Below are 16,400 nucleotides of genomic sequence, written 5' to 3'. Positions count from 1 at the left end.
TAACAGTATCCTGAGAATTGGCTTATAGAGCTGATATAAAGGTGAAATTTGATGACTTAATCGAAGCATCATCAGCTTAAATGCAAATGAATCCACTGTACTTGAGGTAACCTAACACTGACCATGAACGCCACAATCACTGTGCGCCAGTCCAACACAGTGCTTTACTGTGAACTCACCACAGTACTGCAAACTAAAGTGTTTATCTTCCAGTCCAATCCAATCCATCTTTATTGAGAAAGCACTTTAAAAAACCCAGGACAAAACCAAAGTGCTGTACAGTAAATGAGTTAAGAACAATAGAATAAAACATAACAGTAAAAAAATAAAACACATAATACATAAAAAATGTAAACAGCCCTATATTTCAAAACAAGATAAAACAGCAAAAATAAACTAAAAAACTCAAACTAAAAACCAACATCTTACAAGGTGTCAAAGGTCAGGGTGAAGAGATGAGTTTTCAGGAGTGATTTAAGAACAGGCAGAGAAGAAGCCTGTCTAATCTCTAAAGGCAGATCGTGTCACAGTTTCAGAGATGCTGCAGCAAAAGCACGATGTCCTCTAAGTTTACGCTCAGTCCTGGGAACATTCAGGAACAGCTGATCAGCTGACCTGAGACAGCGGGTGGGTTTATAAGACTGTGGCAGCTCAGAGAGTTAAGATGCAGCTAGGTCATGGAGAGCTTTAAGAGACATTAATACCAATAAGCTGCTAACATGATGTTGTATTTTATTTACATGTCTGTTTTAGCACTTTAACATTTGCATCTGTCTAACTGGCTAACCATGCAAGACTATTGTAAGCATTGCTCTGTAATAGTGCGACATTTTGGACCCCAGGAGGTCCTTCTGTATCTGCACGATGTTTGACCTGCAGTCTTTATAGCCGCCTATGTATATTCTTTTAAACCTTTTTATTGTTTTTAAATGATAGTTACGGACCAAATGTTAAACTATATAGTTGAATATATAGTTAAAGTGTTTCTCTAGATACAGAGAAAGGTTTTACATCAAAAGGTCATCTGTCTGCATATAAAACAGAAGCTTTCATGCAGATGCACTTCCTGTTTAGAGACTTTGAGGTTTAGGTAGTGACGGGGGTGATTTACTGAGCGTGTAAGTTTTCCTCCTGTCAACACACTCTACAATGCCGCCCACATGCCACTCCTGTCCAGTCTTGAAAGCAAAACATGTATGTATAGTATAAAATGGTGAAATGCTGATTTCCATGTTTCAATTGAATCACTTGACTGTAATCAATTGATTGCAGAGACTTTTGTCAAGACCCTATAGAATCAGAAGTCCCGTGAACATGCACTAATAAAAGCTGCAGTTGTAATAGGGGATAAAGTGGTGTGCACAATGTGTGTTTGCATAAGATGTCAGTAATGCATTCACATTAAAATCACAGGGTTTCTTTCTTTTTCTTATTTTTCTTACATATCATGTAAAAAAACACTCCTGCAACATTTTTTCTCTGCCACAGATTTAGGAGAGGAAGAGTCCAGCATTTCAACACCTGTGCAAATGTTAGTTTATTTGATAGGTGCATCAGTAGTAATTATTTAAATTAGAGTTTTCAGCAGTGTTGTTGTATTTACAGCAAAGTGCCTGCAAAGTGTAAAAACTAATTAACTGATGATACTAGACCCTTAAAAGAGATAAACACCACTAGTCAAGTCATAATGGCTACTTACAAATACATAAGCACTCAACACAACCCACACAGTGATCTAATGCACAAAAACAAAGGAGACTTAAACTGGCTGAATCAATTACTGTAAAGAAAACATGGAGGAAGGCTTCCTGTGGTGTCTGGCTGCAGTATAGGTCATAAACCTGCCTCCTGCATTACAGCAGACAGGTCAGGGGTCAAATGAAAAGCAAAATGTTTACCTCAGATAAGGGATGCACCGATACCACTTTTTTGGAAACGAGTACGAGTACTTGCATTTCAGTACTCGCCGATACCGAGTACTTAATAAAAACATGATTTAAATTTACAGGTAACAGCTTTAGTCCTATAATTTAACAACAAACAAACAAGGGACTGGTTTGGAATTAAGAACATTTATTTAAAATGAAAAGCATGTTGTATGCAACATATTACAGAATAAATAATTATAAAAAAATTTAAACAGTGACAGTGCAACTCAAGTATTTTTCAGTTTATTTTAAACTCTGCCGCTTTGGACAACACAAGGGGCATTAATAAACATCTTTGCCATTTAGTGCACAATATGTGAATAAACTAACAACATCCACCGACATAGAACTGTGGCAGTCAGTGCAACTGAGGTAGGTATTAACATCAAGTCTAAGATGACTCACTAAATGGAGAGAAACAGTGAGTGGCAGGGTTTTTTAAGAAAAGTAGCTTTTCTGCATCATCAGCAGTCAGACTGTTTCTGTTTTCATCTATAATGTGTGACACTGAGCTAAAAAGCCTTTCACTGTCCACACTGCTACATGGGGCTGAGAGCTATTTACAGGCTATTTTAGCCAAAGTGGGGAACCTGATTTTGTTGACACCCCAGTACTTCAGAGGACTGTCTTCACGAGGGCTTGGGGCCTCTCCGAGGTATGTGTCGAGCTCAATGGCAGCACCTGCTGCCAGCGGCAGCCTGGGCCTTGAGGAACAGTTTAGCAGGAGGTTCTGCAGCTTCTGCCCGACTCCCCTCTGCCTCACCTCTAGAAGCTCCTGCTTCAGGTGCAGCTTGGCCTCTGGAGCAGTGTTGTTGGAGAAGAAGCGATCTTTATACCTGCACAAAATTCATAAATGTATTAATATGTGGAAAAATAGGACTGATGTCATGTAATACGTGCTGTTCCAGCGTGTCTGTACGTCCTGCTGCAGTCTCTTTATTGGCTGGTTGAGCTGTCCCTGAATGTCCTCGAGGCGGGAGTAGGCTAAGTCGGAATGTTTAAAATGCCCAACTATTTTCCGTCCCACTGCTTTAGCATCAGCTATGCTCCTCTGTGCTAATAAGCGTGGGTAAATAAGCGTGGGCAAACTCTTTGTACTCGTTGTCGTGTTGGGATTTTAGGTGCTTGATTAAATTACTTGTGTTAAATGCGCTACCTTTAGAGCCTCCTCTGGACAATTTCGATGAGCACAATTTGCAGTCCGCCTTTGTTTTCGTGTCTTCGTTCACTTTGAAATAGTTCCACACGGCTGACTTGTCTCGCCTCGCCTTCTCCCAGCTCTGAGATGCAGCCGGGGCCTGGGGGCGGGCACTCGGCGCCTGTGATTAACCCCTTACATGCCGCTCAAACATAGACAGGTCTCAGACCGTGGTATCGGTCCTCGGTATCGGGGAACTTTTCACGAGTACTTTAGAAAATGCGGTATCGAGGCCGATACCAGATACCGGTATCGGTGCAACCCTACCTCAGATTAAATATTTCCCAAAGTAAATTGGACTGAACTGGCCAGTTAAATACACGAGGGGATACGAATAGAAAAAAAATATCTAAAAACAAAGAATGAAAACCAACTATTAATTTAATATTTAAGTCTGTGAAGGTTCTCAGTCATCCAGGTCATCGTAGTCTAAGGAGCTTGGAAAGAAAAGCGTCTGGACTTCTTGAGTTGCTTGAAGACGTTTCACCTCTCATCCGAGAAGCTTCTTCAGTTCTAAGGGTCAATGGTGGGGAGTCCCAGACTTAAAACCAGTGGGAGTTTCGCCCCAAAGAGGGACAAAGGACCCCCTGATGATCCTCTACCTAATCACATGAGCCAAGGTGTGAAAGCGGATGTGGGTCCTAATCAGCCAGGGTTTCGGGTGAGCTCATTGTGAAACCTGGCCCCACCTTATCATGTGATTTCCTGAGGTCAGATGGCCCAGGATGTAAATGGTCTGAGATCCCTTCCCAGACGCCTTAACGCCCAATGAAAACAACACATCATTTTCTCTCCAGTTACCCTCAGCAGTCCAACAGACCTCCAGCACCAGTAAAACATTAACCAGAAATTGTTTATGGGACATGTGTCGTTATTTATGTTTGTGGAAATGTGCATTAAAATTAAAATAAAGATGCTGGTGTCTGACGTTACTGACTTCCCAATTGTGTGGCTTCTGGGGTGGCCTTCACAATTCAATTTTCAATTCAATTTTATTTGCACAGCGACAAATCACAACAATATAAAGTCGCCTCAAGGCACTTTATATTGTAAGGCAGACCCTACAATAATACATACAGAGAAAAAGCACAACAATCATATGACTCCCTATGAGTGAGCAGTCTGGAGACAGTGGGAAGGAAAAACTCCCTTTTAACAGGTAGAAACCTCCAGCAGAACCAGGCTCAGGGAGGGGCGGGGCCATCTGCTGCGACTGGTTGGGATGAGAGAAGGAAGACAGGATAAAGACACGCTGTGGAAGAGAGACAGAGGTTTATAACAGGTATGATTCAATGCAGAGAGCTGCATTAACACACAGTGAGCGAGAAAGGTGACTGAAGAAGAAATACGCATTGCATCATGGGAAGCCCTCAGCCACATACACCTGTTGCACTACACAACAAATGCAAGCATGTCAGTTTTATTCATTTTATGCTCATCTTCGTACAAATTTTAAAGGTAATGCAGTCAAAACTTTGTAAGTATCTGAGTGATTGGATGAAGCGGTTTGATGACGTAACACGCTATTTTAGTTTAAAATGCTTATAATGTTATGATAAATGGTAGTTTTGTTGTTACTTTTACAATATTATCCATCCTTCAGTTTCAGCGAACATGACAGTTAGCAGTGTAATAATTCCTCTGTGATAAAGAAAAATTAGCCTGTTTTCTTTTTGTGTGGGAGCTCGCACAGTGTTTCAACTTTACAGCCTTTTAATATGAAAGTCCTGTCAGTACACTTCCTTTTTACATCATTTCACACTTGCCCCGTGAAGGGCAACAGTCTGACGTCTGCTTAGCCAGGAAAGCTTCAGCTTGTTTCTTTCCGCACATCTTCCTCTTCACTGTCGGTGGCTCACAGACATGTTAACAAGCATGGACGTATCAAAACTTTGCTTGATTTTGCTGTTACCACTAGCTGTGTCCCATGATGCTGAAGGTAATACAAGGAAACTATTTTCATTATGCATTATTAATATTTTTAAATTTATAACCTCCTTGCTTTTAGTTTAAACTAAACACATTATTATGGGATTAAAAAGATGGTTTAACATTCACAAAATATAGAAACTAAAGTCCTCTCTGACACAGGCTGAAACTTGTATTTACCGTATTTTGCTGTCCCTGTTTACAGAGACTGTTGTGAAGACAGTCAGGAGAGAACACGATGTCACTCGGATTTGCAACAAGGAAAGTCAGACTACTATTGTTTTGATTATCTGTAAGATCAAAAGACAGAGGGACACAGGAGGAGAGTGTCATCTGCTGTATCGACACGGAGAGAACGTTACTCAGGAATGTGACCCCAGGTTCTCAATAACAAAAGAAAATCAGACTGCCTTTCTGGAGCTGACCAGTTTAACACCAGCTGATAGTGGGAACTTCACCTGTGAGTGTACAAACACTGAAGGGACATATATTGTCCATATCAGTGTCACTGTGGAAGGTAAATGCATTTTGGTTTCTTTATCTGACACAGTTATTCAGCACTGTGTCAGCATTGTATTGACCTGCTTATGTGTTTTTTATTCTTGTAATTTGTTCATTTCTTTTCTTCTTATTTTCACTTACAGCAGTTTAAATACTCTCACTGACTCATTTATCAGGTACATCTTTGAACCGAGTTGGACCACCTTCAGCCATCAAACATGTCTTCATTTTTTGTGGCACAACAAGGCGCTAAAAACATTCCTCAAAGATTCTCAAGACATATTGAAATTACATCATCACACAGTTGCTGCAGATTCGTCAGCTGCTCTTACTTGAAGCAAACTTTCCGTTCCACCACATCCCAAAGGTGCTCTGCTGGATTGAGATCTGGTGACTGCGCAGGCCGTACATGATTTGAGCGCCGTGACATGGTGTGGTATCCTGCTGGAAGCAGCCATCAGACGATGGGTATTTTTTGGGCATAAAGACATGAATGTGGTCAGCAACAACCTTCAGGCAGGCTGTGGTGTTTAAATGATGCTCAGTGGTCACTACAGGGTCCAAAGTTTGCAAAGAAAATCCCCCACAGAGCATTACACCACCAGCAGTCTGAACTGTTAGAAATCAACTCATCGGGCAAGGCATCGTTTTTTTAGTCTTCTGTTGTCCAGACTTGCAAACTGTAGCCTCAGCTTGCTGTTGTTAGAGGACAGCAGTGATATCCAGTGTGGTCCGCTCTGCCTCAAGGTTTGATGTGTAAACAGCATTTTTACCCAGAGAATCACAGCTCACTGGATATTTTCTATTTTTCAGACCATTGTCTGTGAACAGAGATGATTGTGTGGGAAAATCCCAGCAGATCAGCAGTTTGTGAAGCACTGGGACCAGTAACATGTGCCATGTTGCTCTGTTTGAGCATTGATTTGCTGACATTTTATTATTTTATTAACCTTTATTTAACCAGGAAGATGAAGCTGACATGTGATTGACAAATGAAATGAACACTGAAATATTTGTGTTACACCCTGAACAAGTATACCTCATAAAGTGGCCAGTGAATGTATATAAGCAGTTGGACCAATTTCAGTTCATAGTAATATTCAGAAAAGATGCAAAAGAAGAAGAAGAAGACAAAAGAAAAGAGCACAGTGACAATATTTAAAGCTCTGTGGTTATAAAACTGGGGTTTCATTACTTCACTCAGAGTTTCAGTAGACGTAAACTGTGTTTGATTTGTGTTTTGATTTCCAGGAAATGAAAGTAAATGATTTTACTGACAAATGCATCTTTTCAATGATTTAGACACAAATGAGGCCCACACTTCAGCAGACAAATCTTTTTCCGTTTATCTGCCCGGTGTTGTGATCATCTTTATAACTGGAGTTATCGTGGGATTTATCTACTGGAGGAAAAGTAATGGGTGAGACTATTTTTGCTGTAGTAACTCAAAGATGATATAGATGTAGAGAAAGTAAAAGGAAACATCACATTTCAATAAATGAGAATTCGGTGTATGTTAAACATCATGTCTAGAATGAACACTTTTTATCCTTCCAAAAATAATTATCATTATTAAGAGAGAAGATAATATAAATGTAGATGTTCTTACTTGATTTTTCTCTGTTTGAATGTGAATAGTGTTACACTAATGCTGACATCCTTTCTTATCAACGTGGCTGCTTAAGGTCAGGAACATCTGGAGTGTCTGTACCTGAAAATCCCAACGGTTTGGTGAGCAATTTATTGCTACGATCTACAGCAGCTAGTTAAAAGTTTGCCAGTAAACATAAAACATGTACATTTATGTTTTAGGATGTTAACTACTTACATAGATAATTACAGATTAGTGTTATAATACTATTAGTGCCAACTTCAGTGTCCTTTATTTTGTGAAGAAGCTCTTACAGAAATGAGCAGAAACATTAAATAATCCAGGCAACAGATGGAGAGATTTAAAGATCAATAGAGTGTGTGGGTAGACCGGGTTGAACTTGATTAATACCTAAAATATTTCACTTTTCTAAAGGATGACGATGAGCCAGATCAGCCCTATACAAACCTTCAGCAGCCATCGAGTGATTCCTACCAGACTCTCATCTCAGTGAACCATCAACACGACAACAAGACACGCTCAGCAAGAAGCACAGGAACTGTGGGAGTGGATAATAAAGCTCTATGAAACATTTTAAAGTATATAAAACTTTAGGTGACATACTAATATAATAATATTCATATATTATAATAAACGTCCATCTTTTCACACTGGATAGTTGTTTCCCAGTAATGGAGACCATTCAGTCATAATACTCCAACTCAGGCTCTCAGATTTAATACAATACAAACACAATAAACTGTGGCAAACATGACTCTTTGTATCAGACTAGTTTTGTTTTTTAACAAACATCTCATCATAATTTGAACACAATGTCCATCCAGATAAACAGAGAGATCAGTCTGGCTTAAACAATGTTGGTGGTTTACCTTCTACTGTCCTTCCACTTTTATGCACTTCTATTTTAGACATAGTAAAAGTTTCAGTGTAGACACAAGAGGTGAAATAAGGAGGGTGCAAGTCTTCCTGCTTTCACTATAGTCTACCTCACACTGTCAGCCACAGTTACTTCCTCACCAGCATGACTGCACGGAAACTCTGCTTTCTCCTGCTTCTGCTTGTGGTTTTTAGCAGTGAAGGTAAATATATATAATTAAAAAAGAAAAGCTGTAAAGCCAGGTGTTTAAGAAGAAAGCTTTAGTTAGGTTAGTGAAATAATATATGTGATTGATTTTCCCACAACAACAAATATATAGAAACTATAATCCCGATTTTGTTTCATTTTAACTGGAACAATTTATAGAGACTCTTGTGAAGACAATTGGAAAGAAACCCGATTCCACTCAAATATGCAGCAAAACAACTCTGAATGTTACTGTGATGATACTGTGTGAGATCAGCACAGAGAGGAGCCGAGGAGAACAGCGTCGTCTGCTCTATCGTTACGACCGAGGCTTTATTCATGGCTGTGACTCCAGGTTCACACTGATCAAAGAAAATGAGACTGTGTTTCTCCACCTGCTCAACTTAACATCTGAAGACAGTGGGAACTACACCTGTGAGTGTGGATTTCGTGGTGGATTGTATGTTCTCCATCTCAGTGTGACTGTGAGAGGTAAAAACATTTTCTATTTATACCCACACCGCAGATTCAAGGTGGATGGTTGGAACTGCGTTAACACTTTCTTTTCTGTCATACATGGTTTGAGGTCGTCATTCCCGCCTGCAGCGGATTAATGAAAGGTTTCAGTCAGGAGATGAACATCTGGAATGTTTTTAAGCTCTTCTTCTGGCTAATTTGTTTAAAATTTCATTATAAAACTGCTCCAATCACAACTTTGGTGTTATTTCATCAGTGAAGTGTTTGAATGATGCAATTGTAACTCTAATGTAATGAAAAGATAAACATGTTTTCCACTTTAATATAACAGGCTAATGCAAATTTCGTGACTTTTCATGTTTTCAAAATGAAGTTTTTTTGTGTGTGTGGCAACATTCAACAGACGATGGAGATTCTTCTGGCATGAAGTTCATGGCTACAGTTCCCATCATTTCTGCTGCTGCTTCACTCATCAGTGTGGCTGTGATAACCTGTGGTTACAGCCTGAGGAGAAATCCTCGCAGGTGAAAACTTTTACTGACGCACTTAAACTCATGAAATGACCCTTTGAAATCACTTGAGCACATTACTGCATACAGCAGCCACTGTGGTGTTCAAAGTATCTCATAGGTTCTTTTCAAACACCACACATTAGTTGTAGACATAGCTAGTCTTGTTTTTGAGGTATTTTTCACCCCATGACCTCTGATGTTTTATCCTAACAGAGAAAACAGATCAGGTCTAACTAACTTAACAGGATCTGAAACTCGCCAGATGTTTGTGAGTTTTCCATAGTTCTGTTTTACACTTAATTGTGCCGAGGCTGCAGTGCATTATGTCTGTGTTTTAAGCTGCACTTTAATTAAATGTAAATGACAGTGTAAATTGTTGTTTAGGACAAAGAGGACCGCTACATGAGCCTTCATCGGCAAAACATCGATGTCTACCAAACTATCTCCTCCGGTCGCCTTCATCATGATGCTGAGGCCACTGCATGTCACAGTCATGTACAATAATAATCAGAGATGGAGTTTTTACCCTGACTACGTGATCTATAAAACTATGATGCTAGACATGCTATCTATAAAAGACACTGACATTTTAACTTGCCAGCATCATGTGTACTGTTAGTTTGTTTTGCACTGAAAAAAGAGAAAAATATTAACGTCCAGTAAAACTTGTAATGATGTTGTGAATGAATTGCCTGAATTCATGGCTTTTAACACCATTTAATTTCTGTTTTTTATCTGGTTTGAACGTTGAAAATCCTGCCACTTGGCTCTGTGGCCTCTGCCACCATTATGGTTTTTGCTATACTGGTCCACTTGATAGTCATATTTGATTATGATTTTACTTTATTTTGAGTCATTAGAATCAGAACGGGGGTCAGGAAGGAAGAAAAAGGATAAGCTGGGGAGAAAGTTAACAGAAGAAGAGGGAAAAATAGAGAAGAGGAGAAATAGATGGAGAGGAAGAGAGAAAAAATACTGAAAATCTATTTCATCATCTGCTGAAAAACACAAGGAAAAACCAACACAGTGGGGAACCCACAGCAACAACCAATAATATGCAGTAAGTAGGCTAGTAAGTAGTAGTAAATAATAGATATTAAATGTTACTGAGCAGTAAATGGGCCCAGAGGGCCGAGACCTGAGGGCACCCCACCCGCAGCACAGGCCCAACAGAGCCAGGGGGCCGGGCCCCACCGAGCAGCCGCCCAGAGTGAGCCACTAAACACAGAGAACCACTAATGCACTGTGGGTGGGGGCACCAGCTACTGGCAGGAAGTGTGGTGGGGGGAAATAATACGTGACTATTTTTATGTGGAGTGGAATTAAACTGCCATAGAATATGCTTGTGGTGGATTTGACTCAACACAAGCGTATTGTCAAAGTGTTCTTTGGCATGCATCGAGACAGTTTCTCAGATACTGAAGTGACTTGAGCAGAGCCAGTTAAAGCCTACTGTGCTTGAGTGGGCAGCTCAAGTTTCCACGTGGAAGGTTTAGTGAGACAAAGACAGGAAGTTAAAGCTGCTGACTAATAATCTGCAGGTTCCTGATTTGAGTCTCTGTCATATGTCATATCATTTCAAACAGTGGCGATCCAGTAATGTTGTACAAACGAGTAAGACTAACTATAGACTTTAGGCAAAGTTGTTAAGTTAGCTAAAGAGTTGGGATTGTGTGTAAGGCATAAATAAACCTAAAATGCAATGTTTTGGACGTTCTTTGGCACATTTCCCTACTGTAGGGGTCTCTGCAAGCATACGGGGCTCTGAGAGGGAACAAGATGACAACGAGGAATTCTACTGGAAACAGTCGATCATGTCTGTCAAAGCTGAATTCAGGGCAAACTAGGCTAAATTAGTGTTTTTAGCTAACAGCTACAATAAGCATAAAAGTTACTGTTGGGCTGTTATTTGTTAACAGGGGCGATTTTAGCCCATTTTGGGCTGCAGCAGCATAAAATCCTCAGCAGGCTGGGTAAGCTTGCGTGAGCTCTCTGTGGAGGCTGTTGCAGCTGAGATGGCTCACCCGAGCGGTGCAAACTTAGTTACCTTCAAGGCTCCAGAGTCAGCTGAGGTCAGCAGCTCAGCCTCTGGGGAGGTTACAATCCCTGGAACAGCCAGGTCTCTACAACCAGAAACAGTCTTTGCATGTGCAGCTTCAGAACCAGACTTGAAGTTCCAGTTAGTGTCCGATGTCCCAGAAACACTCAGGTGCTCACTGAGCAATCTCTTGAGGCCAACACTCAGAAAATCAAACCGTCTTTGAGCCTTTGTGGGAACATTTATCGTCTCTGCTGGAAAGGTGGAAACATCTGGGAGATGCAGCCTTTTTTTTTTTTTTTTGGCCTGTCCCGTTTGGCTCTTTTGCCCTCAGAATTGTTGTCTAAAGGCAAAGAAAGATGCCCAACGGATTTACTTTACCAAACTGACCATCCCAGCCTTGCCGTAATGGTCCATTTGATTCACCCTTTATTGTTTATTTTATTTTCACTTACTGAATACGGGACAGATTTGACTGGGGGAAAGAAGGGGAGAAAGAAAGAGGGAAAGAGAAACAGCTGAGAAGAGGGACGGGGGAGAAGGGCAAAAAACATAATCCAACAGAATGAGCAGAAGAAAAAAAATGCATCTATCAATCACCTGGATCACCTGCTGAGAAAGAAAAAAGAAAGCAAGCAGAAGAGAACAAGAGTAATAGAATAAACAACATCACAATGATATATGGGAATATGACAGTAAATACTAAATGTTAAACATTATTGTGCAGCACATAAGATCAACAGAACACAGTGTGCTTTGAGGTAGGAGCCAAAAAGGGTGTAGTTTGTGGGTGTGATCACCCGTGTGTACACCTGTGAGCATGGACGCGCTTGTTTTTAAAAGGTTCCTTCATGTAATGATCTGCTAGAGGGTGTGGGGGGGCCACAGCCCCGTCCTCCAGGGCATGAAGCAGGTATGGAGGAGATCAAAACTCCAGACATCCAGAGGCCCCCAGAACACAAGAGACCAAGGAAGACCAACAGAGGGGCCGCTGCGCCACTGTCCCAGAAAGAGCTGAGGAGAGTCCCAGATGAGGGCTCACTCAGCAGCCGCGGAGCAGAAGCCAGGGGGAGTTGCAGTGACGCGCCCGTGAGCTCCGCCGGCAGCCAGCTGCGCCTGAGTGACCGAGCCCCAGGCCGAGAGCCGGGGGCACCCCACCTCCGAAGTGGCCCGAGCGAGCCCCAGGCTCCAGGCCCCGATAAGCGGCCGCCAAGGAGTGAGCCGGTGTGTAACTGGACGCCCATCCCCGGACACAAAGAACCACCAACGCACCGATGTCTGAGGGGGTCCGCCACTGGCAGGGGAAGTGGTGGTGGGGGGAGATAGGCCTCCAAACCTTGGAGGGCCTGAGATGTCCCCAGAGAGGTGGCGTCTGATACCCAACCTGACATATAGACACAGACATACAGGCACACACAGATACAAACATCCATTCCCACCCTCATGCTCTCATATGCACTTACTCCACACTCAACCAACGTGGAGACAGACATAAAGAGACGCTGTACACACGATCACACTCCCCAAGCATACTCTACAAACCGGGTCTAGGTGCCCCCGCCCCTCGAGGGGGGAACTGCACCCAGACCCAGGTGGTGTTTCCCTTTTCCCTGCGGTGGGGGGAGGCAGACCGCCCCCGACTCCGCAGCAGCAGGAAGGCTCCACACTCCAGACCGCAGTCGGACGGCCAACACCTCCTCCTAGTCCTAGCCCCCCTGCTCCAGCAGGTCGCAGAGAACGGGGGTGAGAGAAGACTCCAAACCTCCCTCCACCCGCTCATTGTAATGTTGATGTATGTGTGTTCTAAGGTGCATTTAAAACCCAGGAGGGCTTGGAGCTACCTGCCAGAGAGCAGCAGGTAAGCGCATGGTCCCTCCTGCTTGCCCTCAATGTCTACGTGTATTTAAAATTGAGAGGTGGGCAACGATGCCAGGGGTGGGGTGTACACCCTGATGGTACTTTGGACTCCGTGTATCGTGCCCACCCCCAAGATCCTATATGTATGTGTAATGAGAGTGTGAGTAATGTGAATGTCTAAGTTGTGGGATAAAATTGAGGCAGAGGCAGCCAGAAGAAGACAGAGGGGGGGGGGGGGGGGGGTAGCCTCCTCTGCACCCTGGTGACATACCCCCACTCCAAGGCCCTGCATGTGTGGGTGGTTGTGGTGGAGCGGGAAGAGGGAGGCAGCTGGAGATGGGGAGGGAAGGAAGGGAGGGGCAAGTGACCCCTCCCTGGGGCCAGCTCCCCCGCTGACCCCAGTAGGCACCCCCATACTCCGCGACCCGCCAGGGAAAGGGGGCCCAGGCCCATCCAGACCGGGCCCAGTGCAGCAGCGCCGCCCGGCCCCACAGAGCCCGGGACAGTCCACCCAACCCCACCACAGAGAAAACTGCACCCACCCCACCATCCACTTATCTTCCAGACTACATAAGACAATAAACACCCAGGCTGAGATCTTCCTCCACCTCTCCTGTATCTCCCCCTCCTGCAGAGGCAGCTCCTGAGGAGAGGAAAGCTCCTGCAAGATGTGACAATCTCCCCCACCAGTCGAAGAGCCCCCCAGGTGGCTCGACGCACCGGCGGCACCCTGCTCCAGGGCTGGGCCCCCATGCACCCACCCGCCCACAACCCCGGCAACACACCAACCAGGACCCAAGCCCCCGAGGCCCGGTCCAGGTCCCAGCCCAGAGACGGAGCGCCCCCAGAACCTCACGCCCATCCCGGACCCACCCAGGGGCAGCCAGGCTACCAGGTCAGTAACCCACGTCCGTCAGCACAGACCCTCCCCTAGCCCCGCTGCACGCAGCCGCGTCACCTGAGAGCCAACAGAGCCCCTAACCGGACATGACCGCTACCCCGGGTTGAGCCCCCAAAGGAAGATGCCTCCGGGGAACCCCCCGACGCCCTAAGCCTGTCCCTACCCCCACACCAATCACAACAGTGAAGGCGGGACCAAACTATGACCCCCCACCCCCACTAGGTGATGGAGCTGATCAAAGGAGCCCAGAGCAATTGATCTGATGTGGTGGCAGAGGCTGTATCAAGACTAATGTAATCTAATAGATAATTTCTATATTGGTTAGAATTAAGATTATTTTTATTTTTCCAGTTCATGAGGAATGTTTTCTTGGCTATGCATAGGGCAGTGAAGATCATATGGGCTATATTCTTTTCTGTAGTGACATTATCTAAGCTGCCCAACAAACACACTAAGGAGGAGGTTGGAATGTTACATTTCAGACACTTCGATAAGTCTTCACATATCTCGCGCCAAAACTTCTGAACTGGTGGACAGAACCAAAGAGCGTGGATATAATTGTCCGGTGAATTGGTTTGGCAGTGTGAGCAGTTGTTGGTAGACGTAAAGCCCATCTTGAACATCCGATGACCTGTATAGTGCACTCTATGTAATATTTTGTATTGAATTAATTGAAGACTGGGATTTCTAATTAGATGAAAGGTTTTTAAGCAAATCTGAGACCAGAAGTTTAGGTCTAAGTTAACTGATAAATCCGCTTCCCATTTTGCAATAGGAAGTGATATTGATTCATCTGTTTTAGAAAGCATTCTGTATATTTTGGATAGTAATTTGGGGGTTTTAAGAGTAAGAAATTGAACCACACTTGGTGGTGTTTGTAATTCAACTTGACTGAGGTTAAATTTCTTTTGTACTATGGATTTAATTTGTTGATATTCTAAAAATCTTTTCTTGTTGATCCCATATTGTGTAACTAGTCCGTCAAATGAAATAAATTCTGTTCCTTCTAGTATATGTTCTAAATATTTGATTCCTTTACCACTCCAATCTGAAAAGTTTATCATATTATTGTTTTGTAATATGTCAGGGTTGTTCCAGATAGGTGTACGTTTGCATGGGATTAATGAAGACGCCGTCAATTTTAGAAACTCCCACCATGCTGTCAGAGAAGAGCTGATGTTGATGCTTTTAAAGCATTCATGTCGTTGGATGTTTGAGCTGATAAATGGTAGGTCTGAGATCTCTAGATTATTGCAGAGTGCTTGTTCTACATCTAGCCAAAGTTCATCTAAGAGGGTGTGTTTTAGCCATCCTGGGAGATGCAGCCTTAACACACTGGGTTTCACAAGTCCTTAGAGGCAGCTCACTAAACTCAGGGATGCAGACAAAATCAGCACTTGCAGGAACACAATGTGCCCTCTCACAATGAGCTTGGAAGCATAAACTGAGTTTTCCTCACTGACTGTTTTAGACAGTATTGTGGGAGCAACACAAAAAGCAGCTTCAGCTGGAAACACACAGTTTAGTGTCTTTGCTGCTCGCTTTAAGTCACAATAAACAGGAAAGGAAGAGGCGGAGCTTATTTCCTGCAGGGAGCGGTTAGCAGTCTGTGTCTTTCTCATTTCTGACTCCTAAAGAGCTGAAAAACACAGGCTGTTATTGGCTGGCTGACACTGGGATTAATGTCCTTGAAGCCAGCAGTCTTTAATGTCCAGGTTCAGAACGGGCAGGTGAAAAACAGTCCTTTATGTCCTCTGATGTTCAATAAACTGTCCTGATTACTGAGGGAGCAGAGAAAGTGTCTCCATCACTCACCACAGCTGGATGCTCTGAAATCCTGGAATCCAGCTGTGGAGAGGAGCACCAGCGGCGTGGACGCAGTTTAGTAATCAGGGAACGGGAGACAGGAGGGAAACACAGCTGGGACCAATTACACACACGAGACAGGAAACAGTAACACAGGACTGTCAAAGTAAAACAGGAAATATAACACAGAGTCCAAAGTAAGGAGACGTGGGACACAGTGAAGACACAGAAACAGAAACCAGAACTATAATCACAAAACAAACTCAGAAACATAAAGAGTGAATCAGCTGATTCAGTGTTTGTGACAAAAACATGGATCCTGGTTAATAACTTTTATTTGTTTGTTTCTGTATTATTTTGTGTATCGTTCTTATGAGCTGTTGTTTTGTCAGTGAAATATTATTTCATTGTTTTAAGCTTTTTGTTGACTTTGAAGTGCTTAAGTTGATATTTTTGAACATTTCATTTGTTCGATTATTGTCGAGTCGATAAAACTGTCAAACGCACAGCTGCTTCCAGCACGGCCGGAGGAGAGGTGGCCGAGCAGACGCACAACACACACAGCTCACAGGTTTGCA

General features: G+C 43.1%; 1 protein-coding gene across 1 annotated transcript in view; it reads right to left on the bottom strand.

The window, feature by feature from the left end:
• The window catches only part of LOC146682070 (NACHT, LRR and PYD domains-containing protein 12-like), a 233,528-nt gene that overhangs the window by 40,546 nt on the left and 176,582 nt on the right, over nucleotides 1-16,400 (bottom strand). The gene's annotated exons all lie outside the window — the stretch shown is intronic.

The sequence above is a fragment of the Copadichromis virginalis genome, linkage group LG23 (assembly GCF_057382275.1).
Source record: "Copadichromis virginalis isolate Kocher_CV1m ecotype Utaka linkage group LG23, C_Virginalis_male_GT1.1, whole genome shotgun sequence".
Taxonomy (NCBI): Eukaryota; Metazoa; Chordata; class Actinopteri; order Cichliformes; family Cichlidae; genus Copadichromis; species Copadichromis virginalis.
This window is presented reverse-complemented; position numbering and strand designations above follow the sequence as displayed.